General features: G+C 43.8%; 1 protein-coding gene and 1 non-coding gene across 2 annotated transcripts in view; one reads left to right on the plus strand and one right to left on the minus strand.

Annotated features, from left to right (window-relative positions):
- Positions 1-13,667: 13,667 nt before the first annotated feature.
- The window catches only part of Rubcnl (rubicon like autophagy enhancer), a 36,270-nt gene continuing 23,990 nt past the window's right edge, over positions 13,668-25,947 (plus strand). Inside the window, exon 1 of the mRNA XM_021182250.2 lies at positions 13,668-13,738. The gene's annotated coding sequence lies outside the window, so the exon portion shown is untranslated. The remainder of the gene's footprint in view (positions 13,739-25,947) is intronic.
- On the minus strand, positions 20,449-20,587 carry LOC115029293. The gene has a single exon (XR_003834868.1). It is a non-coding gene; the product is annotated as a small nucleolar RNA SNORA48 (small nucleolar RNA).

Here is a 25,947-nt window from a genome sequence, read left to right on the forward strand (position 1 = left end):
TTGACAGAAAAACAGAGGGAGACTAACAAACAAAAACAAAACACAGCCCTAAGACAAAACTCCACTTCTCTTTTGGCAATGAAGCTAGAAGCTTCTACTCTGGCTGAATATTCCTGCTGTTCAGCTGTCACTCACACTCCACAGTGGGTGGTTTGCCACCCGTGTGTAGTTGTAAAACATGCATCAACACGTTCCTGCCCAGATTGTCTTGGTCAAGTAGAGTTTGTAGAGCTGTGTTCAGGGGCACTTGTGTATGTGGAGTGGGGATCTTTTTGTATTTCAAAAGAATCTCATGGGTACATTCAGCCCACTGCTTGGAGTAAATGCTGGAATCTCTGGACTGCTCACCTCACCTCTCCCTCTGTCCTCAACTCCCATTGTCTTTGTTTCTGTCTCTTGTGTAGACAGATATTCTGTTACCAATAAGATAGCATTTAAGTTCATGATGACCTTGTGGTGCTGGGGCCAACCTAACTGCCAGGGCTTCTTGGATAGGGCACATTGGTGTGACTCCATGCTTAAGGAGTGGCCAACCTAACTGCCAGGGCTTCTTGGATAGGGCACATTGGTGTGACTCCATGCTTAAGGAGTGTGAGGGCTACAAAAAGCACCCAAGAGTTGTCCAGTGGAGCCATTCAGAGACAGGGTCCTAAGACATGATAGAATGTTCTTCTAAGAGCCAGAAAGGAGAGGTCCAACTTCAGAACTAATTTAGTTTATGTGGCTGGAACATGTCAAGTGGGGATGTCAGTGTGTTCCTCCATCTTGTCCTTGACTCTCCCACTCAACAGGAAAACCCTCAAGCAAAAGTAGGTGACCAGATGCCCCTCTTCTGCCCCATCCCTGGCACATGCTGGGATGGAGTCATGAATTGAATTGTAGAGAGAATCTCTTGTATACTGTATGGAAACATCACCTGTCAATAAAAGCTGATGGCCTATTAGCTGAGGCAAGAAATAGGAGGTGGGAGTTCCAGTAAGGAGAGAGGAACTCTGGGAGAGAGTCAGGTGCAGGAAGAGATTCACCCAGAACTCTGAAACTGAGAAGAGGTAGCCAGACATGTGGCATTCATAGAATAATAGAATAAACAGGTTGATTAAATTATGAGGTAGTCGAAACAGTCCAAAGCTCGTGGCCTAGGCATTTATTCATAAATAATAAGTCTCAGAGTAGAATTTCAGGAACTGGGGTGAGTATGAACTATGCTAGCATGCCTCACTCTCTGCTTTCTAACTCCAGATGCAGTGTAACCAGCTAAACCCAGGTCTTACCAATTCATGAGGCTGGCTAGTCATTGAACGTCATCAGTCTTCTTGCTTTTCGTGTGCTAGGATGACAGGTGGTCTCTGCTATATCTGACTCTACCCTCCTCCAATTAGGGCTGGAGATTGCACTCAGTCTATCATACTTACACAGCGAGCACTTTACCTGAGGCAACTCACCAGTCCAGAGTTTGTAGATCAAGCAAATGGAGGGTCTGAGAGCTGACAGACCTCTTTACAATACCTATTTCTTTGTGGGTGTGACACAGTGTACAGTTCCTGTGCTCCAAGTTTCTGACTGGAAAACATGTCTTGAGTAGTTGCTCTATTTAGCAAACTACAGAGAAACCTGGTTGTTTAAAGAAAAAGACAGGTCTTGGGACACAGTACCAAAATACTTATAACTCTAAGTATGGAAGTCAGTTGAAAAGGGAAAAAAGATGTCGCTGTCTGCTTCATTAAAAAAGAGATGAGCCGAGAGCTGGCAGCTGTGGACAGAGACCAGCTGGGCTGTGTTCAGATGGTAGATGATAAGTCTTGGAGGATCAGCTTGGAGAGAAAGAGAACACCACCACAAAAGTCTTTATGGGTCAAGCAATGATTATACAGTTTACAAATCCATTTGGATGGGGAGGAAGTAATCTTTGGACATGAGATAAATAGAAACTATCGTTTCCCCATCAAGCAGAAGTTTCAATAAAGGGGAAAAAAAAGCGTGGATTAGAAAGAATTTTTAACTTAATCTTCACAGTAAGTTTGATGATGCCGGGCAGGGGTGGCACACGCCTTTAATCCCAGCACTTGGGAGGCAGAGGCTGGTGGATTTCTGAATTCGAGGCCAGCCTGGTCTACAGAGTGAGGTCCAGAACACCAGGGCTACACGAGAAACCCTGTCTAGAAAAACAAAACAAAACAAAAAAGTTTGATGACTTTCTGGGCATAAGGTTTCTGCAGAATCTCAAGGACTGCAGAGGGACAATGGATAGGTTGTTCTGGTTGACAGGAATCAGTGCTGACAATGGGAACTTGCACAATATACACCCCCTGCCGTGTGTGTGTGTGTGTGTGTGTGTGTGTGTGTGTGTGTGTTTGAGCTTATAAAAGTAGGCAACTACTATAGAGGTTTTATTCAAAAAAGATAACATTTGTCAAGCTCTTACAATGTATCAGAAGTTCTATCACACATACTTTATTGTCTCATTTAATCCTAATTAAAGGCCACATAATCAAGTGTTACTGCCTTTGACAATAGTTATAAGTTATAACATTCTCAGTTATAATATTCTCAGTGTTGTTAATAGATAATGAGCTTCACATGTTTATGTATGATTGCTTTAATAAATATTCATATTATTTTAATATTCAAAATGTCCCCACTAAAAGTCACTTATATATGCAACAAGCAAATAAACTGAGGCTTAGATTGCTTAAACATCCTGTGCACTGTCAAAGAAACAAATATCATATAATAGCATAAATTGTTTTGAGTTTTTGATATGGTGTAGAAATTTGTTACTATTAGAAAATAATAGAAGATTATTGAGGAATCTTTATGGAAGATTCATATTAATTTCAGAGACAGAAAAACAATGGCCAGATAATCTTTCTATTTTTCTTTTTGAGACAGGGTCTTACTATGTAGCTCTTAGTGACCTGAAACTCACTACGTAGACAAGGCTGGCCTTGAACACACAGAGATGCCTCCTGAATGCTTGGACTAAAGGCATATATCACCAAGCTCAGGCTAGAAGCTGGAATAAAAAGATCTATCTCCAAAGTTGTATCTTCACCTGGTTTTGCTTAGATTCTATAATAATATGATGCCCACTGGTTTGAGGAAAACTACTCAGCTTAGATGCCAGAGTAAAGAGTCTGAAAGAATGTGGAACATTCAGAAATTTTTCCTTAAAGAGTAACTATGGAGAGCAATAGAAAACTGTAGCTCTACCTCTTGAGAGCTGTGACCACCGATGAATAGTTGACATCTGCATGCTGACACTTGTATTAATATCTAAGATCTAGGCATCAAGTGTGTGATTCATTTGATCTTACATCATCTCTTTGTGCTGAATATTACTGACCTTTTCCCAGGGAACTGAGGCTTAGAGAGAAGCATCTAACTTGATGAAGAAGGTCAACTGTACTCTAATTGGGAGGGTCCCATGACCCAAATAGTGCTGATAACAGCCAGGAGTCTGTGCACTAAGGGTCAGTGTGATCTCCATACTCTTGTGCTTTTAGGAACATGTTTAAAAGAACGACTGGTTTTCCTTTTCTTTCTTTGTCACTAATCAAAGTGTGTGTGTGTGTGTGTGTGTGTGTGCTTTGCATATGTGGGGTGTGTCACTTGTGTGTGGTGTGTCACTTGATCCCATTAGTGTAAACATTCATGATTCATTTTAAGTCCCCATTAAAGATATGCCCATAGCTAATATGATAGAATCCACTAAGTTGCAGAGAGGATTCACTGCACCTATTTCCAATGCTAATCTTTTCTGTTATGCTTAGTGTATCTGTTGTATGTCTCAGTCGATCCTCATGACAGCTCCATGCACTGGGTATTACTGGTACTGCATCTGTTTACAAAGAAGGGGACTGAGACCCAGAGAGAATCAATCTTATCCAAATCACATGGCTGTTGAGTGTCCCCTGGGGCACAGGGCTTTGGGTCTAAGCCACAAGAGCCCAGGTCAGCCTCCAGCTGAGGAGCAGACTGGAGGGTGGGCTGCACACATAATCATAACTGTTGTTCATCTCACATAATGAAAAGAAGTTCTTTCTGCTCTGCATTTTGTTTAAAAGCCTTACTGTTTGGTCTTCCACTTAGCTTTGTAGTCTACTTCAAATTGTTTTTGCCAGGGGCCAGCCCCAGCGGCTCTGCTTTCTAATTGGTTCCTCTTGAGGTAGCTGAGGGAGATTAGCATCAGCAGAGGTAAGACTTGATCTTATGAGATATTTAGAGTTGCTGTAAAATAATCAAACATTTGCCTATCTTAAGTCTAAGTCACTTTGCTTCAGTAGCTAATCTGCCTTCTGAGCTCCTGTGAGGTGAGAAACTGTTTAGCATCTCCTGGTAAAACAACAGGACATAAAGTAAAGTAGCCTTTGTTCTATCTCCACAGGAACTGCAGGGCTCTAACTTCTAGGATGCTTAAGTCACAGGAAGAAAAAGGACATATGGAAAAGTAATTTTAATCTTTATTTCTAAGTTCTCTAAAAAGTTTCCTATGAAAGTTCTCTAAGAAAAAAGGGGGAAAGAGGCTCCATAAGAAAAGGGGGCTGAGGGTCCTCTCTTTGTCCTCAGCACGTATACATCTTTCAGAATAGATGATCACATGGTAAGAAGTTCATCATAAGTTTACACATAAATTCAAATCATAAACCAAATAAGAAGTTTACAACAGAGAATGTTTACATGCATATCCATTAAGAGTAATTATCTGACTAAATATTCATCATTTGTCACCAGTTTTACAGGTTCATGGAGAGTTAAAAAGCATAACTTTTGCCGAACAATGGTGGCACACGCTTTTAATCCCAGCACTTGGGAGGCATAGGCAGGTGGATTTCTGAGTTTGAGGCCAGCCTGGTCTACAGAGTGAGTTCCAGGACAGCAAGGGCTACACAGAGAAACCCTGTCTCAAAAAACAAACAAACAAAAACAAAAAACAAAAAACAAAAACCTCATAACTTTTGTGACTAAGGTATTAGTGAAGTTTTGTATAGATAAACTCAGTCAATATTTTATCTTCTGTCCTTGCGCCTATAGCAAATCATTAGTTCCTTTTTTGTGACCTTTGGTTAATGTTTTTACAGCCTCTTGGAATGTGCTTTGTGTGACAGATAGATGCTTGCTTGCTACTTTAGAAGCAATTAACTCATGACACTTGAAGACTGACAAAGTTCTCAATGCAGTTTTGATTACCACAGAGAATCTAATAGCAGTTCCACTCTAAAATAGCTTAATAAATACTGATATATTTTTAGGAATTCTTACAGGATCATCATTAAGGATTAAGAAGTCATCTATTTGTCTATATAGCATCACTACAAGACAGCGCATCATTATTGTCCTGCATAGATCTGCTCAAAAGGGTGGGCTAATACCTAGTGTTTGTTATATATGTGATAATAACAGGAAAACATATTAATTTCCTAAGATGAAATTCTCCTGGGCCCTCCCTGAAGGAGCAAGTTCGTCATAGATTTTAATCAAGGTGGAACCATCTCAGGAAGATCACCTACTAGTTTTTAGTTTCTCCTTGTTGGCTTTTGGCATTTTGTGAGTGTGTGTGTGTGTGTGTGTGTGTGTGTGTGTGTGTGTGTGTAAGGGTGAGGTTTCAAGTGGCAAGGCTGATACCTGATGGAGACATTTTCTCAGTTGAAGTTCCCTCTTCCAAGTTGACCCTTGATCCAAGTTGGATCAAGTTGACAAACAAAAACAAACAAACAACCCTAACCAGCATATCTCTCTAAAAGTCTCATGCTCAGAGAACAAGCTCTTCAATCTGCTCTGTGCAGTGCTCCACCTGAGGTCTACTGATGGAGAACGAAGGCTGCCAGGTAATTTTATGTGATTCTGAGGCTTCAGATAGTCATCTAGAACCTTCTCACTTCTCCTTCTAATAGTCCAGCCAAGCTTAGCTGGGGGTCACAGTACAAGCCAACCAGGCTTTCCTTTTGGTCTGTGTTACACCTGCTTCTGTCGACTTTTCAGACTTTTCATCAGTTTAACCAACAGGGCTTCTTTAAAACAGCAGATGCAGAAGGAACATCCCTTCCCCATGCAGCCTGGTGAGAGTAGTCAGTGCATAGCTCCAGCTACAAAGCACTTGCTACTCAACAGGAGAGGCACAAGTCTTTTTCTCTGGTGTCACTCTGACATTGCCTAAGACCAGCTGCTACACCACAGTGATGAGATCACTCTGACTTTGCTACACCACAGTGGTGAGATAAGCCCTTCTTAGCTGGACAGTGTTGCAATGTCTCTTTGGTTTGTTCTGCCTACCTCTCCTTTTTCACAGAGCCCTAGTGCTGAGTGTTGCACTGTGTCATCAATGTGGACCAGATTGTCACACGCTATTGCCAGCCAGTCTATAAACAGTGGTGGGAATGAAGTTTATTCTCATATGAGGAAGTTCTTTGGGATGCTAAAAATAGAACTGATTTGTAAACGGAATCAGAGTTTTCTCTGCAAGTACAGAGTTGGTATCACCATCACAAATTCACCAGGCTTTTATGTTTATGCTATTTAATTTCCAATTTTCCTTTCCTTCTTTTTGTTGATCTGGAACTCACTATGTAATCCAGGTTGGTCTTGAACTTATGGCACTGTTCCTGCCTCAGCCTCCTAAGTGCTGAGATTACAAACATGAACCACTATACCCAACATAGCTCATCCTTTCTAATTAAAATTTTAAAAGATGTTTATTTTATTTTTATATCAATATGTGTGTGTGTGTGTGTGTGTGTGTGTGTGTGCACATGTGTATATCACTCAAGTGTCTCATCAGAGCACAAGAGAGCTGGGCCAGTGGAGTCCAGAAGAGGGTGTCAGATACATTGGAGCTAAAGTGGTTTAAAGCCTTCTGATGTGGGTATGGAGGCTTGAACCCCTTGTCTTCTGAAAGACCATTATGCATACTTAGCTTCTGAGACATCCCTCCAGCCTTCTTACCAACTTCCTGATTGTTAGAATTCTTTAGAGAAACAGAAGGAAGAGACGGCATGCTATCTAATAACTGATTCTACCCACAGCTCCAACTCCTCTTCATCATCATGAGAAACAACTATAGATTCCAGAAGTAGGATGTGGACATCTCTGCAGCCCATTATTCTCCATCTCATAGGTTCTGATATCATCAGAGGAGGCTTCGAGACAGAAACGTAATGGTAATTACTGATTGTTATGAAAATGTAACTCTGGGAAGTGGGATCAGTGAGGATGCTCTTGTTGGCTGGTTGGTACCTTTGTCCCTACAGGCAAACTGATGGAGTGAGAATTTTGGTTCCTTTAAAAAAGGCCCAGGAACAGTGGTAAGCCCAAAGTACAGTGTTGCCACCAGGCCTCTGACGTCTTCTCTGGCAGAATTTCAGTTTCAGTCATTCTCACCCTTGCCTCAGTGACCCTAAGAGCCACCATGGTCCCCCTGCTTGCCAATGTCTTCCTCCCTTTGTCCCCAGGTCACCAGCTTCACCATGCATCTTCCACAAGTCCTTCCTGATGCTGACTGCTGTTCTTCAGAGTCTCATTCCTGACATTTGGCCTAACTTAGACAGCTTCCCAAGTCATTTCCATTTGTTCCATGCAGGCAGGAAGGGCTGAAACAGATAAAATCATCTGTGGCTGTTATACATTTTATTCAAGAGCTTGAGTATGAGAAAAAAAATCACATTATTTTTTTTCTAAAATTTCTTCTAAGTCAAGTTAACTTGGTGTCCCTGCTTAAATAAGTGTCAAGAAATTAAACCCATGATGTGTTAGAGAGCAGGTTCCCTTAGAGTTTTCCAGGAGCTCTTTGGCACTTATGTAACACTCTGGAGAAATTTTCTGGGCTTTGTTCTGTCTTGATGGGTACAGAAATTCCCATTTTTCAAGGTCAATACTAGTTTGTCCAGTTGCATGGTCTACAATAAGCGTAGGCTCAGGGCTCCTTCACCAGGACCTTTGGGATTGCTCTCTTAGAATCCAGATCCCCCCCCCCCCCATGGAGTCTGTCCCTCCTTCACCGGCCTTACACTTCCCATCACAACACACAGAAAGAAAAACATCTTCCTGATCTCCTATTGGAAGAGGTCACATATTCACCCTCTCCACCCACTCACCCTCTGCCAAAGCCAGCTAACTTTTGCCTCCCTCCCTCCCTCCCTGTCATATCATAGAACCACAATTTTGCTGAATCAGGACTCCCTTAACAACCTTGGAGGACTCAAAGCCCTGCTGGGCTAAGGAAGGTGAGAGGAAAATGCTCACACTGGACTCAGAGGTTACTGGGAAACAACGGGAATGAAAATGGATTCCTTGATACATTATCACCCACAACAAAACTCAAATGGCTGCTTTAGTAAAGTGGCTATAGCTGTTCAAAATTCTAAAACACCAGTAAGATGAACACCAGCAGACACTGGTCTCCTGTCTGAGTAGAAGCTGCATCTCCAGAAAATACATTGATTCAGCGTCAGCTTCTCGCAGTTCATCTTGCCAGCCACCAACGTCCTTCAGCTTAATTCACCAAGTGTCTTAGTCAGGGTTTCTATTCCTGCACAAAACATCATGACCAAGAAGCAAGTTGGGGAAGAAAGGGTTTATTCAGCTTACACTTCCCACATTGCTGTTCTTCACCAAAGGAAACCAGGACTGAAACTCAAGCAGGTCAGGAAGCAGGAGCTGTTGCTTGTGTCAAGTTGACACACATAACCAGCCAGTACACCAAGTCATTCTCTACTTAAAAATAGATTCTCTAGCTGGGTAGTGGTGACGCTTGACTTTAATCACAGCACTTGAGAGGCAGAGGCAGGCGGATCTCTGTGAGTTCAAGACCAGCCTGGTCTACAGATCTAGTTCCAGGACAGCCAGGACTGCACAGAGATACCCTGTCTCAAACACAAAAACAAAACAAAACAAAACAAAACAAAAACAAAACAGAAAAAACAAAAATAGGTTTTCTGTGTCACTTCCTTGGCACTTTTTTAAAAAGTTACTTTATTTGGGTTCTTATGTCTACCACCCTTCTCCACTCTAATCCCTTCCAACATCCCATCATCCGGTGGGAGAGAAAGAAGGTTACAGAGGAAAAGGGGCCTAGGTCTCTTTATTCTACTTCCTGCTGAGTAAGGGCATAGTTACTTGGGGGGAGTCCAATCTTCATCTTGTCAGGGTACCTCCAACTTCTCATCAAATGGCAGCAACAGCAGCCAGGAGCAGCAGGGACTACCAGCTTTCTTTCTTTCTTCTTCTTCCTCTTCCCCTCCTCCTCCTCCCCTTCCCCCTCCCCCTCCCCTCCCTCCTTCTCCTTCTTCTCTCCTACTTCTTCTACTACTACTTCTTCCTCCTCCTCCCTCTTGTTTTTCTTGTTCTTTTTGTTTTTGTTCTTCCTCTTCCTCCCCCTCTTCTTCTTGTTATCCTCCTCTTCTTCCTCCTCCTCTTCTTCTTCTCACACCCTTTTTTCTTCTTCAGAGATGAAATGACCAGATGCTACCAAGTACGATGTTAGACCCTGGGGTCAGCAAGGGAGATTCAAGGAAGAAAGGCAGATGGAAAGAGCCCCCTTGTGGTGCCACAACATAGTGAGCAAGATGGATAGGAGCAAGTGAATGGGGCCTTGTGCATGCCAGAGAAGGGTTCTGCCACCAGGGACCCCTCATCTGTTTTAGTTTTCTACTTTAGTCTTTAGGTTTTTGTTTTTCTAGACGGAGTCCTGGCTGTACTGGAACTCTCTGTGTAGACTAGGCTGGCCTCAAAGTCAGATAGCTACCTGCTTCTGCCTCTGGAGTGCTGGGATTAAAGGCATGTACCACCTGGCTGGGCTTTAGTTTTTCTTTTCTTTTCTTTTCTTTTCTTTTCTTTTCTTTTCTTTTCTTTTCTTTTCTTTTCTTTTCTTTTCTTTTCTTTTCTTTTCTTTTCCTTTCCTTTCCTTTCCTTTCTTTTCCTTTCCTTTCCTTTCTTTTCTTTCCTTTCCTTTCCTTTCCTTTCCTTTCCTTTCCTTTCCTTTCCTTTTCTTTTCTTTTCTTTTCTTTTCTTTTCTCTTCTTTTTTAGCTACCACATTTGCCTATGTAGTCCATAGGCAAATTGGAGTTTCTATGTAATATTTTTAATTCTAATAGAAAATCAGGGCTGCACTCAAGTGGAACCCTCATTTGTTCCATATCACCACATTTTAATCATAAAGATAGACCAGAAAACGGATGCAGCTTCTGTCTCTGCTAGTCTAGCTAAAAATATTTGTAGAGAGTAGAAAAAGAAACTACACTGTAGAGAGGGGCAGGGCCAAAGGATGGTTCATTTGTTATGAGACAGACAAAAACCCCACATGGTCCATGTCCTGTCACCTCCGGGGATCAGCCCTGGGGATTGGGCATGGCCTAAGCCTGTGCTTGTGCTTTGGGGTCAGTCCATACTGTCTTTGTCAACTGTCTTCATCTCTTAAAGGTGAAGATCCCCTTTCAAGGTGGGCTGTCTCTGAGCATGCTCTTTTGTGAACAAAGCCACTTCGCAGCAGGCGAAGTGCACAGAGCAGTAACAGACAGGCTAGGGGTGTGGTGTGTGCCTTTAGTTCTACCTACTAAGGGGGCTCAGAAGGGAGGATTTATGAGCCCAAGGGGTCAAGGTCTCCTTGGTAGAGTGAAACCCTGTCTCACAACAAGCAAAACAAACCCCAAAAGGTTCAGACCACTCTCCTTCCTGATGGGGGAGTGTAACAACTCAGAGGTGTGGCTCTGGTGCCTCTAACAGGAAGCAAATTATGCAAGATTTGTTAAAACTCAAGGGAAAAGGCTCTAGGGGTTCTCAGCACACTCCGTTTCCTTGGGCTTTCAGTCCAAAGGAGTTTTAATACGTATGTGAGCATGTATGTTTTCCTTATGGTGAAATGCACATAGCACACACTATTCCAACCCTCTTTAGTCATGTCATCTCCATTCACAGCACTGGAAGCCACTACTGCAATCCAGTCTCACATTTTTATCATCCTAAACCAAAATTTTACACTCACAACTCCCCATCAGCCATTCCCATCCCCTCTGGTGGCTTTTGTTCTTTCTGTCTCTATGGATTTGTTCAAGGTTTCTTGTGTAAATGAAAACACGAATCTGTCCTTTTGTAGGTAATGACTGTTGAAGGTGGGCTGGCAGAAAGAGAAGAAGCAGAGCATGTGCACATCACCTCCCTTGTCGGTCTTGTCCCTCTGCACACACATCGTGGTGTCTCTCCTGTGCAGGGTCATCCCCCCTCCCTCCCTCCCTCCCTCCCTCCCTCCCTCCCTCCCTCCCTCGACTCCTGCTTGGGGGCAGTACCATCAGGCTCCATCTGGCGGCTTATTATGGAGTTTGGTTCATCTCCCTTCCTGTTTTGTACAGGCTGGTTTCTCCTTTGCTGACTCCATCCGCTGAGTTCAGATACAGGGGTCAAAACTCTGCTTACAGCACAATGGCTTCTTGTGAAGCCTTGCAAGGCAGCTGCCAGGCTCTTACTCTCTTGCGACAAAGATGTTCTGGTTACAAGGCAGCTGTGTGTGTGTGTGTGTGTGTGTGTGTGTGTGTGTGTGTGTGTGTGTGTTCATCCAGTGCTGGTTGGCTGGAGTGCTAAACTGTCCCTAACATTCATGTCTCACATGCCAGTCTTGGTTTTGGAGAGTACTATGACCTCCTTGCTATTGGCCTTCTCCAGGCCAGGGAAAAACCAGGCGGGCTTATACTTCCCCAGGGCAATGCTCAGTTGTAGTAATTGGTGACTGAGAGCTATCCAATCACTTAGGCAGCCTCAGGAAGCCCAGTCTATATATGTAAGGCTTGGGAAGGCCATCCAGAGACTGCCCCACCTGGGGATCCATCCCATAAACAACCACCAAGCCCAGACATTATTGTGCATGCCAACAAGTGCTTGCTGACAGGAGCCTGATATAGCTGTCTCCTGAGAGGTTCTGCCAGTGCCTGACAAATACAGAAGTGGATGCTCACAGCCATCCACTGGACTTGGCAAACTTTTAGAGCAGTGGTTCTCAACCTGTGGGTCCTGACCCTTTCAGGGGTAGGTCACAGGGATTATATATCACATATTTATGTTAAAATTCATAACTAGTAAAGTTGCGGTTACAAAGTAGCAACAAAAAATAAATGTATGGTCACCACAACATGATGTGTGTGTGTGCGCACACACACCTGTGAGTGTATATGTGTGTGCATGTGTAAACTCCTATAATAATTCCTAGTCACCTAAGAGAAAATTCTTTTTTGTTTTTAAAACATTTTTTCTCCTCTCCCCCTCCTTCCCTCCTCCTCTTCCTCCTTCTCTTCCTTCTTTTCTTCTTCATCCTCCTGGTCCCTATCAGGAACCGTGGGTCAGATCTAGGGCCTTACTCATGCCAGCAATCTGCCACTAACTATATACCCCCAGACCAAGGATATTTTTCTTAACTAGGACATCCTTTAGTTTGCCATCTGGATGTTGTGTTCTCCCAGTGCTGAGGACTGAACTCAGGACACACATCCCTACTACTGAGCCTCACCCCCATCTTCCAGAGCTCCTTGATTAGTAGTGTCTCTGTGGCCCAATACCTGACAGAGTTAATGCAGGGCAGAAAGATTCATAGCTTTAGATGGATTTCAATTGTGGGAGGTCAGAATGGCAGGCTCCATCCATCTGTTGGGGTGAGTGGTGGAGGCAAAGTCTTGTTCACATAGGAGCAGAGCAGGAAGCAGAAAGTTGTGGGATTGGGGCTGGGCTATAAACATGAAAGTCCCACTTTTAGTGACCTACTTCTACCAGCTCAGCTCTACTCCTAAAGGTTCCAGAGTCTCCCAAAATATCACCAGCTACTGGGGAACAAGCTTAAAAACAAACAAACAAAACCTGTAGGGGACATCTCAGATTCAAATTTTCAGGTTTCTTTATTATTTACTATATATAAGGAAGCCCAGTTCATATACTGCAGCTGTCTTCAGACACACCAGAAGAGGGCATCAGATCTCATTACAGATGGCTGTGAGCCACCATGTGATTGCTGGGATTTGAACTTGTTGAAATAGTCTTGTCATGTAGCTTTTGCTGGCATCAAAGTTGCAATCCTTCTGCCTCCACACCAGCTCCTCTTTCTGACTTTTTAATGTAAGGTTTTCCCAGGGGGTGGTCAGATGACTCAGGACCTTTCCAGGTCTAACCCAGTGTAACCCCCAAGTAAACTGGCCACACGGGAAGGGGAAGACAATGATGGACAGCTAGTATTCAGTTGACTTTGTCTTATTGTTTTCTAACTTACTCCGAAGAGGCAACAACTAGTTAAGTTTAAACCACCCAAACTAGGATACCCCAGGGACTGAAGGTGTTTCAGAGATGTTAAACTAATAATCCAAAATATTGCATTTGCTCCACGACCTGGAAAAGTCAATGAACAAAACCAAGGAACCGTCAAAAGTGATGGAAGTAGGTTTTGAGAACGGAGCCTTGTAGGCGAAGCAGGGACCCATTTCCCAATTGTAGCAGAGATGGCTTGGGATACTGGTGCTATGTGCAGGATTAAGAATCCCAATTCTTTCCCCAAAGAGCACCGTGCGCCACCTAGAGGATCTGAGGGTAGTTGCACGTTCAGCTGAGTCGAGAGAACTTCGGTTTCTATTGGTGAAAACTTTCTGTATTCGTTGGCAGCTTCTCTCTGCACCATCAGAACCTCGGAGCTGTTGGCACACGGACGAGGTGATCCGGACCTATCGCTGCCACGGGGCAAGGTAGCTATTTGGTGGATAAAAAGGCCAGGAGGCGTAGGTAAGCCGCGGTCCCCGCGAGGTTCGCTGACTTGAGCTCTGACACATCAGAGTTGGGAGGTGGGGGAGCCGCAGCTTGGGAGTTGGGGGCAGGGAGCTCATTTGTGCCAAGTTTGTTTTTCGTGTTTATTACACCCAGGGTTGGCGGGTCGGTGGCGTCCGAGGGCAGAGTGTGTCCGTGAGGCGTGGGTCTAAATGCGCCCACTCGGGAGCGCGTCCCCGTGTCTCCGCGTTCTCGCGGGCAGTCTCAGGCTTCGCTTTCCCGGAGCTTTTCAGATCACGAGTGTCGCGGGCGGAGGGAATCAAAGATAACTGGCGTCCCCGCAGCGTCCTGGCTGCATCCCTGTCCTAGCTGCTCGTCCTCAAGGTTCCGCGACGCAGTGACCCCTGAAGGTGTCCTGAAGCAGCGCTGGCGAGCCCTACTGGCTTGACAAGGCACGGTGCAGATGAGGAGCCCTGGGCTAGGGAGAGATGACTTAGGGTGACCCGTGTTCCTGGAGGTGGTCAGGACAGTGTCATGGTTACTTGGGAGCTGTAGGAAGTTGTCTCTGGAGAGAAGAGGACTTTTGCGGTGTGACTTTACAAAAACAAGTGCACTCTGAGGGAGGGAAAGGGCCAGGAGAGGTAGCCAGGCATCCTCATTGCGGCAGTACAGAGAGGGACCCTGGCGGTCCCCTGGCTCTTTTCAGTTCCTCAATGGCATGAACCTTGAGAACCCCATCCTCATACCCAACTGCCCTGGACTTGTCAAGGTGGCTGAAAAACGTTTCCCCAGTGTAAGCAAGCACACTCCACCTGAAGTCCGTCTACCTGCTGACCTGGAATTGAAGCAATTCCCTGAACCGGTGAGAGATTTGCCCACGAAACAGAGAATGCTTGAGAAGGGGTATTACTCTAAATGAGAACGAAGGCTCAAAAAACAAAATAAAACAAACCAAAACCAAACAAACACAACAAAATACCTCCCCATGTATTCTGGAGGTGCCCCTATGGCAAGTTACAGTGCCAAGTGCCAGATCTTCAGTTGAAGTTGTGGTTTGAGAGAGCAAAGGTTTGGGGCCCAGTTAGTAAACTTGGGATTTCTTAGACAAGTCCCAAGTCCAAAGAGTCGTCAAGGCACTTCCATGACCCCCAGTTCCCTTGGCGAGAGGAGAGAAGTTAGAAAGATTAATGAACTGAAGGGACAGAGGTATCCTGGAAAAGCCTTACATGTGGCCTTTACAAGAAAGTGACCAGCACTGTGGCCACAGCTCCTGTCTGCAGTGGCCAGCAGATGCTCCATGCAAGCTTGGTCTTTTCATAATTCCGTGTGGCAAGGGTCAAAACACGTCTGTTTCTTCATCCCCCCACCCCCAGCTCTCAGTTCCTCTTTGCCGTGCCACCTGACCCTGCTCCTCAAAACCTTTTATTATTAGATAATAAGAACTGTGTTGCCTGCAGTGGTGGCGCACACCTTTAATCCCAGCACTTGGGAGACAGAGGCAGGTGGATTTCTGAGTTCAAGGCCAGCCTGGTCTACAAAGTGAGTTCCAGGACAGCCAGGGCTATGCAGAGAAACCCTGTCTCAAAGAAAAAAAAAAAAAAAGGAACTGTGTCTTCTCATTCATTTCTTCAGAATCTGTATAGAGTTGAGGAAGGGGTATGAGGAACGTTGATGGAATTTGAGTTTTACAGAACGAAAGGCTTACATGATGAGTTTCGTTCTGTAATCTTGCATGATTTTAAAATTAGATTTAGTTTATTTTATGTATTCGTGTTTTGTCTGCATGTATGTCTGCATGTATGTCTGTGTACCATGTGTGCGTCTGGTGCCTCAGGAGATCACAAGAAGGCCTCAGATCCTCCAGCGATAGATGACTGTGCGCCACCAGGTGGGTGCCAGGACTTGAACTTGTGACCTCTGCAAGAACATCACATGCTCTTAACTACTGAACCATTTCTCCAGCCCCCTTGTTTGTTTGTTTGTTTGTTTGTTTGTTTGTTTTCACAGAGGCAGGAGTCTGTAGGAGTGACAGGCAAGTATTCAAGTAGAAAGAACTTCATTTGATGGTAGGAAGCTAAGTCAAAGGTTAAAGAGTGACAGCAGCCTACCGGCCCATGCCCGGGTTCATCTGAATGCACACACATAACACAACAGATAAATTTGAATAGTTTCCCTTGTCACTAAAAATAGATTCATAAGTCTAATGTAGAGATTGCCATGGTTGACTGTGTGACTGTTGACATCTAAAGCAGTTCTTCTTAAAGAACCATTTATTCTCTCTGGAATATAAACCTGAGCCACACGGGTGCCTGTCAGTTCCATTACATTACAAATGATCTCTGGCTGGTTTGTACATTTTAGTTAAGAGGAACTGAAGGGAGACTTAGAGGGTGAGGAATAGATCAAGGGCTCCCTAGCATCCATCTCCTGGTGATCTGGGACCCACTCTGCAACAATGATGGCAATAATAGCAAAGTTAACTTTTAGAGAACGCCATGTGCCAGACGGAGGCACACATGCTACAATTCAGTACGTTCTCACAGCAGGCTGGAAGTTAAAATGAAGCACAGAGAGATTCGGTGCCTTGGTCAAGGTCACAGAGCTCATAAGTATCTTATTACTATCATAAAATCGCCTGACTGGGAAATGTGTGCGTGCGTGCATGTGCGCTCGCGTGACGTGCGCGCGCTCTGCCCTAGGCTTTATCCCACAGGCAGAGGTGGCCTAGGGGTTGAGAATGGAGACTCTGGAGCCCGTGTTTCCAGGCTAAGATTCTCCAGAGTCACTGAATGGCTGTGTGCCCACTAGCTCCGCCCCCCACCTCAGTGGGTTTCAGTTTTCTGATCCATGAAGAAGTGATGATATTCCCATATTGGGTGGATGCTCTGTGCTTACCAGAACATGAAGTATGAACCGAGAAGAAAAACCACTTCTTAGGGGGAAAGGAGGTTTCAGATTTGGCGGTTTTGTCATGTGGCATCTGGGTAACGTGGTAACTGAATAGAACATGAAGCCACCCAAAAGAACCCGACTCACCCAGCACTTGGGACTGAAAATCATTCTCTCTCTCCCCCTCCCCCTCTCTTTGTGTGTGTGTGTGTGTGTGTGTGTGTGTGTGTGTTATTGTTGTTGTTGCAGCTGGAAGAACTTGGAAGTCTGAGGTGTGAGCAGGTGCTTTTTTTCTAGTTGATGTCAAGGGCTGGAACTTGTAGTACGGCTGTTTTTCCTTCTTATGTTCTTCATCCCCTTTTTATTGCAACACACTCTAGTGAATCTGACAACATATGGCCCCTGAATATATATGCAGCATCTTTCTCTGCTCTTTCTTCGTCTGGAGTTTAGTTTTCAATAGACAGCTTTTGGGTTGGCTTAGGGAGACACGAACTATTTAAAAACATAAACATGGCTCAGTTAGCAAAGGACCTGAATTGTCCTGTAACCTGAAAAAAAAAAAAAAAAGAAAAAAAAAAAACCATGAAAACCTTATACAAGCTTTTGGTTATTCCTTCTCATTTTAAAGTCTCGCAGAGATTTAAGTAACCCCGTAGCTAGGACAGCACAGTGGTAGGTACTGTTAATCTGGAGAAAGATTAGTGTCTGCGGAATTCAGGGTTCTATTCGTTGGCCTGGTCTACCCATTAAAATAGCTTTCCAAGCTGTGTGTGCCTTTCCCAAGAGACAGTCCTGTTAACATCTCCTGGTATGGTTTGGAGGTCTGGGCTGGTTCCCATCCCATTTGCCTTTTCTTTCCCTCCTTCCTGCTTTTAGAACACAAGTTAAGTTTAGGTCAGGTGTCCACATTTCTGGATCATCTTCCTTCAGTAGAGAACGTCTGGGTTTGTTCCCGTACCAAGACTTCGTAGTCATCTTCACTTTTAACAGGCTTCATCTTACCCTTGTCCTCTGGCCTCTTTGCTGCGATTTGGAAAGCAAGAGAGTTTATTTTTATTATGGATTGGCTCACTTGGTAATAATCTGAAATCTATTGAAAGATTGCGCCCTAATTAGTGTGTGTAGAAAATTTAGAACAGTTTAAGGTGCAAACTAAGTGCTGTCTAAGTGTCAGCTATGAGCTGATGAGAATGACTTCAGAAGAAAACTCCTATCCAGAAAAAGTGGATGGGAAATGGGATAGCACACCCCTGGGTGATTGAAAGGTAATGGGTCCATTCTCATAAAGACCCAGCCGCTGAAGTGATGGAGGGCAAGTGTGGTCCAGGTAGGAAAGGGAGGTCAGAGAGGTCATAGGTCATATGTGTAGGGCATGTTGAGAGTCTTATTATTTTACCTATAAGAAAATTCAACAATTTAATTAAAATTAAGTGGAAATTTTCCACTTAAAAGTAAAAAGAGTAGTGTAACAAATAGCTCTGTCTTCTACCAACTCTGGCAGTTCCGGTGTGGTTAACAAAGTCTCTCTTCCACATCCATCCCTTCTGGCACTATCTGAAAGCAATGTGAGAAATTCTGTTACTTCTTAAGTCTTTCTGTGCGTACTTCTAAAAGATAGGCACCTAGCCAAACGCACCCCGGTGCTTAGCATCAGGGCCTTGTTTTCTCTCTGTAAACCAGGTCAAAGATTCATTCCTGTAGTGCTGTTTGAAAGACAGGGTACATGTGTGAGCGTGTGGGGGTGCTCGAGGGACAGGGTCAGTGATAGCCGTCCAGAAGCTATCTATTAATGAAGCCTTCTTCACCATCCTTTTTTTTTTCTCTCTAGACAGTGCTGCTGTGGTTTTTCCACTTTTACTTCCCCTCCTTCTCTGTGCTATTTTAGGTGTACGCATTCACCCTCCCTTTTACACACTCTGCTTCTCTTTCCTGCCTTCTCCCACCACCCCGGGACATCTGTAGCCTTGCAGTTGGTGATCCTCCGACCATTATTTGATCCACCAGCTCTCTCTAGTCTTCCTTAGGTTTTCTTGAAGTGAGAGGGACATTTCTTACGATTTCAATACAAAAAATAGCATTGCTGAGAGCAATATAAGATCCAGACACCGTTTGACTCTTGTTTCTTGTACCAGCCAATGAACCTTAGTGGGTGCCACTACCGTGGTTGCTTTGGGACACTTGCTTCACCTCAGAAGTAAATCTGTTTCCCTTTAATCAGCTCCTTGCCTCTCTCCTCCATTCTAAGAGCTGCTAATCTACTCAGTCTCTCAGGATTCATCTCTTTTGGACAGTTTATATAAATACTTTTTTGGGGGTGGGGTGGGTGGGATTTCAATCATTTCATTTAATTTTTAAAAGACTTTTTATTGATTCTTCATGAATTTCACATCTTGCACCCCAGTCCCAGTCATCTCCCTGTGGCCTCATGCCCACCCTTTACCCTTGCAACGCTCCCCCCTCCCTACAAATAAAACACATACACACCACCACTGACAAAACAAAAGACAAGGCATAGAAAACAACTCACCATGAAAGCTGTAGTGTGTCACAGTGTGTCCCTCTGTCCATTTATTGTCACTTGCAAATGTTCATTGCAATGAGTCTGGTTCAAGATCTCTGGCTTTCTGTGACACCATCGATAGAGAATCCTCACCAGAATTCTTCTGGGTCATCCCATTGCTGCTCTGCTGTGGAGATGTTGCAGCTCTGGACTGGCCCTTTCACAAGTCCCAACTGTATGCAGATGATGTAGGTGTCAAGATGCCCCAACTCAGAGCCCTGGATCTGGGCAGAGGTGGTAGCTGATCTTCTCAGTGCATTGGTGCTCCTTCATCCACACCACCAGAGCAAGTTCTCCAGCACTGCTCTGGCTCGGTCACCCAGTGCCATCACTGACAGGAGGCAGGCTCATCTCTCCGGCTCTCCTGCCCTCAGACAGGTTCATCTCTGTCCCATCAACCTGCTGCCCAGGTGAGGTGCAGGACCTGATCTCCCAAGTGCTGCAGCCATCAAGGAACAGGACCCAGGGCTCTCAGACACCAGGGCTGGCTCACCCACACCTCATCATCAGGTCCAGCTCCACGGCCTGAATGAGGTATAGGTTCCAAGTGCTGTCAAGGGTGAGAGATAGGCCAACCTTCCAGAGTGCTGCAGCAAGTGAGGGGTGGGGCCAGTTCTGCCGAGCCCCTGGACACCCACTGGTCCCCAGCAGCTGCCATGAACAGGATGTCTCCATGTTTTCTAGTGGTAATATGAGCTGTGGACTTTGACACTGAAACCTGCTGTTGTGGAGCCATGGACCCAGACATGGCACTTAGTGGGGCAGCTTGTGCTAGGACTTCACCAATGGCCCCAGGTGGCAGGGATGGCCACTCACAACTGGCTACTCCTCTCCACCCTCAAGTCTTCAGTTTCATCTCTCTTCATGATGCTCAATGTATTCTTCCTGCCTTTCTCTCTCATCTGGCCACCACATACTCACACATTGTGGTGGTTCCTGCTGCAGGCTGCCCACGGGCTGGCGTGACATCCTTTGTGCTGCTTGGTGTGGTAGCAAGCGGATGTCTACAGCCCGCCTGGGCCTTGTGCTGGAGGGCAGGCCTTCGGGTGCCATGCAGGTCTGCAGGTCTCTGTCTGTCTTCCTCTTCTCATGCTGCACTGCGTGGTGGTAGGGGGGTTGTGTGTCTATGGCCTGTCTGAGAGGTCTGTAGGAACCCACACTGTGTGGTATAGCAGAATGCAATACAAGTATCTGTCTGTCTTCCTCCTTCTCTACTATGCTGCCTGGATTTGATTTGATTTGTTTTTTTTGTTTTGTTTTGTTTTTTTGTTTTTTCTTAGGTGTTCTAGGCATAAAACAGCTTAGGCCACCAAGCCAGGCATCAAGTTAGGATGAACAAAGGACTACCACCTGCTCTGCCCCGTCTGATATAAGAGCAACCCCACAAAGTGTCTCTTTGCCCATTGTCAGGGGTCCTGATATAACTTATGACTGAGAAATGTCTTTTGTGTCTGACTTCTATTTCTTGGCTCATTCATGATGGTATTCATTTCTATATGACTAAGCTCTATTTTACAGTATGGTTACAGGACCCTTTGTTTATGTATTCATTGGTTGGTAGACATTTGGAATATTTCCACTTTTGTCTGTGATGACACTCAAGTGCAAGTTTTGTTGAACACCCTATCTCCTTTCTTTAAAAAGTGAGTTTTTTTTCTCCAGACCCAAGGTCTCAGAATAACAATTCTGAAACTCAAAATGTATCGACAAACACCTATGCCATAATCTTTGGTTGTTTCCCAATTAGATCATAGCTTAATATCCTATCTAATCTAAGTTCTGCTGTGTGGCTGCTTACCTCTGCTCAGCTCCCATGTTTCTGACCTTCTCCATGTTCCCAGGCTAATTCTCTGCACTTGACTCTAGCCCAGAATCCTTTCTGCCTACCACATGTCCTGCCTTCTATTCCACCCTTTCCTATAGGCCATAGTTTTTTTTTTAATTGACAAGTGATGCAACCATACAGCACAAAGATTTTCTCTATACATTTCTTATAGGTATATGTACCTATAAGAATTTCTAGATCAAATGATAGGTTTGTGTTACCTTTGGTGATACGCCAAACATTTTTCCAACATGGAAAATTTTTATTTTATTTTGCTCATGTATGAAAATCTAGATTATCTTTCAAGTATCAACTCAGATGTTTCTGGATTAATAGATATTTTTCAATGTCTTATCTAGTTTTTGATTATGTTCAGGTATTTTTCTTGTTTCATGTTGGTTGGTTTGGATGGTTTTGTTTTGTTTGTTTGTTTGTTTGTTGAGATGTGCTATGAGTCTTGCTACCTGCTATATAGCTCAGGCTGGCCTCAGGCTTCATATTCTCCTCCTGCTTCTGCCTCTTGACCGTTAGAGCCCCAGACCGTTTATTACTGTTTTCCATCTATAACATCTAAAAATGGAACATTACTTGAGCAGTGGTCTCCCAAATGCAAGCTGTTTTTAAGGTAAAAGAATATTCATTGAAAAGCAAAAGTAATGTGTTTGTTTTTTCATGTGCTTTATAATTATGTAGTATATTAAAGTAGCTGAAAAGTATGAGGCATATAAATGAAACTCCTTTCTTGTGGGGAAGTGGGGAATGAACCTGATCTACACCCACAGCCCCTTTAAATTTTATTCTGAAACAGATCTTGACACATTTCCCAGACTGTTCACCACCTTGGAAATCACCAGCCTCTTGAGTAGCTGGGGTTACATATGCCACCACGCTCAGTGAGAGCTTCAGTTCTTGATCCTGCTTTTTTTGTTTTGTCTTGTTTTTCGAGACAGGGTTTCTCTGTGTAGCCCTGGCTGTCCTGGAACTCACTCTGTAGACCAGGCTGGCCTCGAACTCAGAAATCTGCCTGTCTCTGCCTCCCAAGTGCTGGGATTTTGATTCTGCTTTTATTGTTGCTGCTTGAGACAGGGTCTCACAATGTATGTAGCCCACACTGACCTGGAGCTCATTAAATAGAGCAAATTATCCTGTAATTGAAGATCCTCCTGCTTCAGCCCCCCCACCCCACCCCAATGCTGAATTTCTAGGCATGAGCCACAAATTTCAGCCTGCATTAAAATTCTGTATCTTAAAGTAAATCTGGTAGGAAAGTTCTTAAGATTGCATTGCCCAGAAACTGAGGGTTCCTTGTTAACTGAGGGTTTCCTGATTGGCTCAGGTGTCAGCCTTTCCTCTTGGTCTACTTCTGCTGATTACCAGAGTAAAACTTGGGGCAAGTCCCTTCTCCACCCATTTCACTTCTCAAATTGATACATTAGCACCTGAACTCACGTGAGTTTTCACTACTGAGCAACGATGGGAAAGAGAATGTGCAACGGTCCATTTGTCAATGTGCCACCATGCCTATTACTTTAACAGCTGTCAGTCATTGCTCTTTGTGCTTCTGACAGCAAACCTGCAGAGCTATTAGCAAATCTCTATTACTAAACATTTGAACCGAGAAGAGTACCTATGACATCACCCAGCAGCCGCTGCAGTAAGACACTATGTTCTTCCTGCTGACCTTGTTACAGGATAACATTGTAAAACTTTGACCTTTTTAAATCTCTATTTATTTTGATCCTGGATGCTACATAGAAGCTTGGACTTTATGTTGCTGGGCATCTTAATGTTTCCAGTTTGACAAGATTGATTCAGTCTGCTGCATGTGAGGGATGTGAATCTGAATCGTTGTTGAAGTCAGGGTCTGAAGGGAAGTAGACCCGGAGAGAGACTTAAAAGGCTATAGGGAAATGTCCCTTAATTTGATCACATGCTACATTTGAAGATTTACTCATTTTTAACCACATTTGCCTACTACTTCGTGTGTTTAGTAAACAACAGGAAATCAGTAATAATAAATTTTCTTTGTGAGGAGATGGGAAAGGGGGACCTTGTATGCTTTTGGTGCTAATGAAACAGCACTGCCATTATGGGAACACTATGGCGGGTCATCCATCGTTGTAAACAGAACTGCCAAATGAGGGAGATGTCTTATTTATGGGTAAATATCCAAAAGAAGTGAAATCATCATGCTGGAGACATCTGCACTCCTCTTTATTATGGCTGTTCAATGTAGCCAAGGTTTGGAATCAATTTAAATGTCCATCAATAGATGACTAAATCTTAAAAAAAAATACTGTATATATACACAGCAGAATGTAGTCAACCTGAGAGAGGATGAAAATCTTGTCATTTTTGACAACATGCATAGATTTTGGGGCACTGTATGTACCAAGTGAAATAAACCACTCAGCAAGACAAACACCAAACAGCTCGCTCATACGTAGAATAGTCCAGCACACAAAAACAGGGAGGCAAATGGTGGTTGGCAAGGCCTGGAGAATAGAGAATAATTGGGGAGATATCCAGTTTCGCTTAGACAGGAACAATAAGTTCAAGAGATTTGTTCTACAACATTATAACTAATGACTGTATGTTTCAAGTGTCTTCACCATGTGTCTTAGTTACTTCCTATTGCTGATATCAAACACCATGACCAAGGCAACTTATAAAAGAAAGCATTTAATTTGGTGTATGGTTCAGAGGATTAGACGATGATGTCAGAACAAAAGAACACCCAAGAGCTCACATCCTGATCTGCAACCATAAGGCAGAGAGTGAATACTGGGAATCACAAGAAACCTAAAAGCCTCAGTAAAAATCCTTTCCAACATGGCCACACCTCCCGATCCTTCCCAAATAGTTCTACCCACTGGGAATTGAGTGTTAAAATATATGAGTCTGTAGGGCTCAAGCTACCATACCATGCACACAAAATATAAGTGAGAATGCACTCTGGTTAACTTTTCTTCAATTTAACAAAAGGTAGAGCCATCTGGGAAGAAACTTCACTTGAGAAGATTCCTCCATCAGATTGGCCTGTAGGCAAATCTGTGAGGACATTTTCTTAATGATTGATGTAAGAGGACCTAGCTTGCTGTGGGTGGTGCCATACCTGGGAATGTGGTTTGGGGTTTATAAGAAAGAAAACTGAGCAAGCCACAGAAGCAAGCCAGTAGGTAGCACTCCTCCATGCTCTCTTGCTTCAATTTCTGCTTCCAGGTTCCTGCCTTGAGTTCCTGCCCTGACTTGTTTTCATGATGGGCTATAAGCCGAAACATCTTTCCTTCCTGTGTTAGTCAGGGTTCTCTAAAAGAACATAATTGATGGAATGAAACATATATATTTCAATGAAAAGAAATTATGTGATTACCTAGCTTACAGGCTGTGGTCCAGCTAGTTCAACTGTGGTGATCTCCTGATGGAAAGGCCAAGAATACAGTAGTTGTTCAATACATGGATGTCTTTGGTATGTAGCTGGTCTTTGGTATATGTTGAAGTTCTGAAGAATTGGGTTCTAATACCAGTGAGAAAAATACCTCAGCAGCAGGATAGATGAACTTGCCATTGGGAATGAGGGAAAGCAGGCAAAAAAAAATAAAAGCTTTCTACTTGCATGTTATTTTATGTTGGCTGGTACCAGAAGGCATGGTTCAAATTTAGAGTGGGTCCCCTGTCTGTAAGTAATTCAGATATATAGTGGGTCTTCCCACCTCAAATGATCCAATCAAGAAAATCCATCACTGGTGTGCTTGGGTTTTAGTTGGTTCCAGATATAGTCAAGTTGACAAGCAAGATGAGCCATCAGACTCCTCAAGTTGTCTTTCGTCATGGTGTTTATCACAGAAGTCTAAAACAAACTAGAAAAGAATGTCCATTGGCTCTCTCAATTTAGCGATTCTATAATGCAGACATTTTCAAACATCCTGTAGTCTTCTATAAAAACATACATAGTCCTTTTAGATTTATTTAGTTAGTTTTATGTACATGCATGTTTTGCATACATGTATGTGCACCGTGTGTATATCTGATGAATCCTCGTGGATGGGTGTGAGCTGGGAATTGAGTCTGCATGCTCTGCAGTAGTGACAAGTACTCTTACTGCTGAGCCATTTCTCCAGTTTGTATTTTTGTTTCAGTTAAAGATAGATAATAAATACAGAATAGATAAAAATAGAAAGATTATCTTTCACTGTCAGGTCTTTTATTTGTGATTTCTGCTCCCCAACACCATTATTCTAAGAAAATAGTTAGCAGGCATTTAGGCTGTGATAGGATTTCTTCTAAAGGATAACATCTATTCTTTTTTTAAAAAATTTTTACTCTTCTTTCATATAGTATATCCCAACCAGTTTTACCTCCCTTATCTCCTCCCAGTCCTTCCTTCCTATCTCCCCTCCCCTCAGGATCCACTTCTCCTCAATTTCCCTTCAGAAAAGAGTATGCATCCCAGGGACATCAACCAAACATGGCATAACCAGTTACAGTAAGACTAGGCAAACACCCTCACATCAAGGCTGGATGAGACAACCCAGTAGGAGGGAAAGAATCCCAAGAACAGGCAAAAGAGTCAGAGACACACCTCCACTGTTAGGAGACTTGTCAGGTCTGGCATGGCCTTGGTAGGGATAGAATGACATGGTTCCTGCCCCCGGGACAGGGCCAGCAGGAGTGGGCTTTCACCAGTGTCAAAGGCTGCTGTGGGTATAAAGCTTGTTTGTATAATAATGCACATATTTTATATTCCTCAGTCATAGAAAGTCCTCTCTGTTAACATTAATGACTCCATGATAATCAGAGACAGCCTGAGTCCAGGAGGTAAAGGTGTGGCTAATGTCACAAAATAGTAAGTGCTGAAATTATAAGGCTCTGAAAATCCCTAGAGAGAAAGTCTGTGTTTGCTTGTTGATCTATGGTCACTTCTCTGTACAGAAGGCTTACAAGTAAGGC

This window comes from Mus caroli, chromosome 14 (genome assembly GCF_900094665.2).
Source record: "Mus caroli chromosome 14, CAROLI_EIJ_v1.1, whole genome shotgun sequence".
Taxonomy (NCBI): Eukaryota; Metazoa; Chordata; class Mammalia; order Rodentia; family Muridae; genus Mus; species Mus caroli.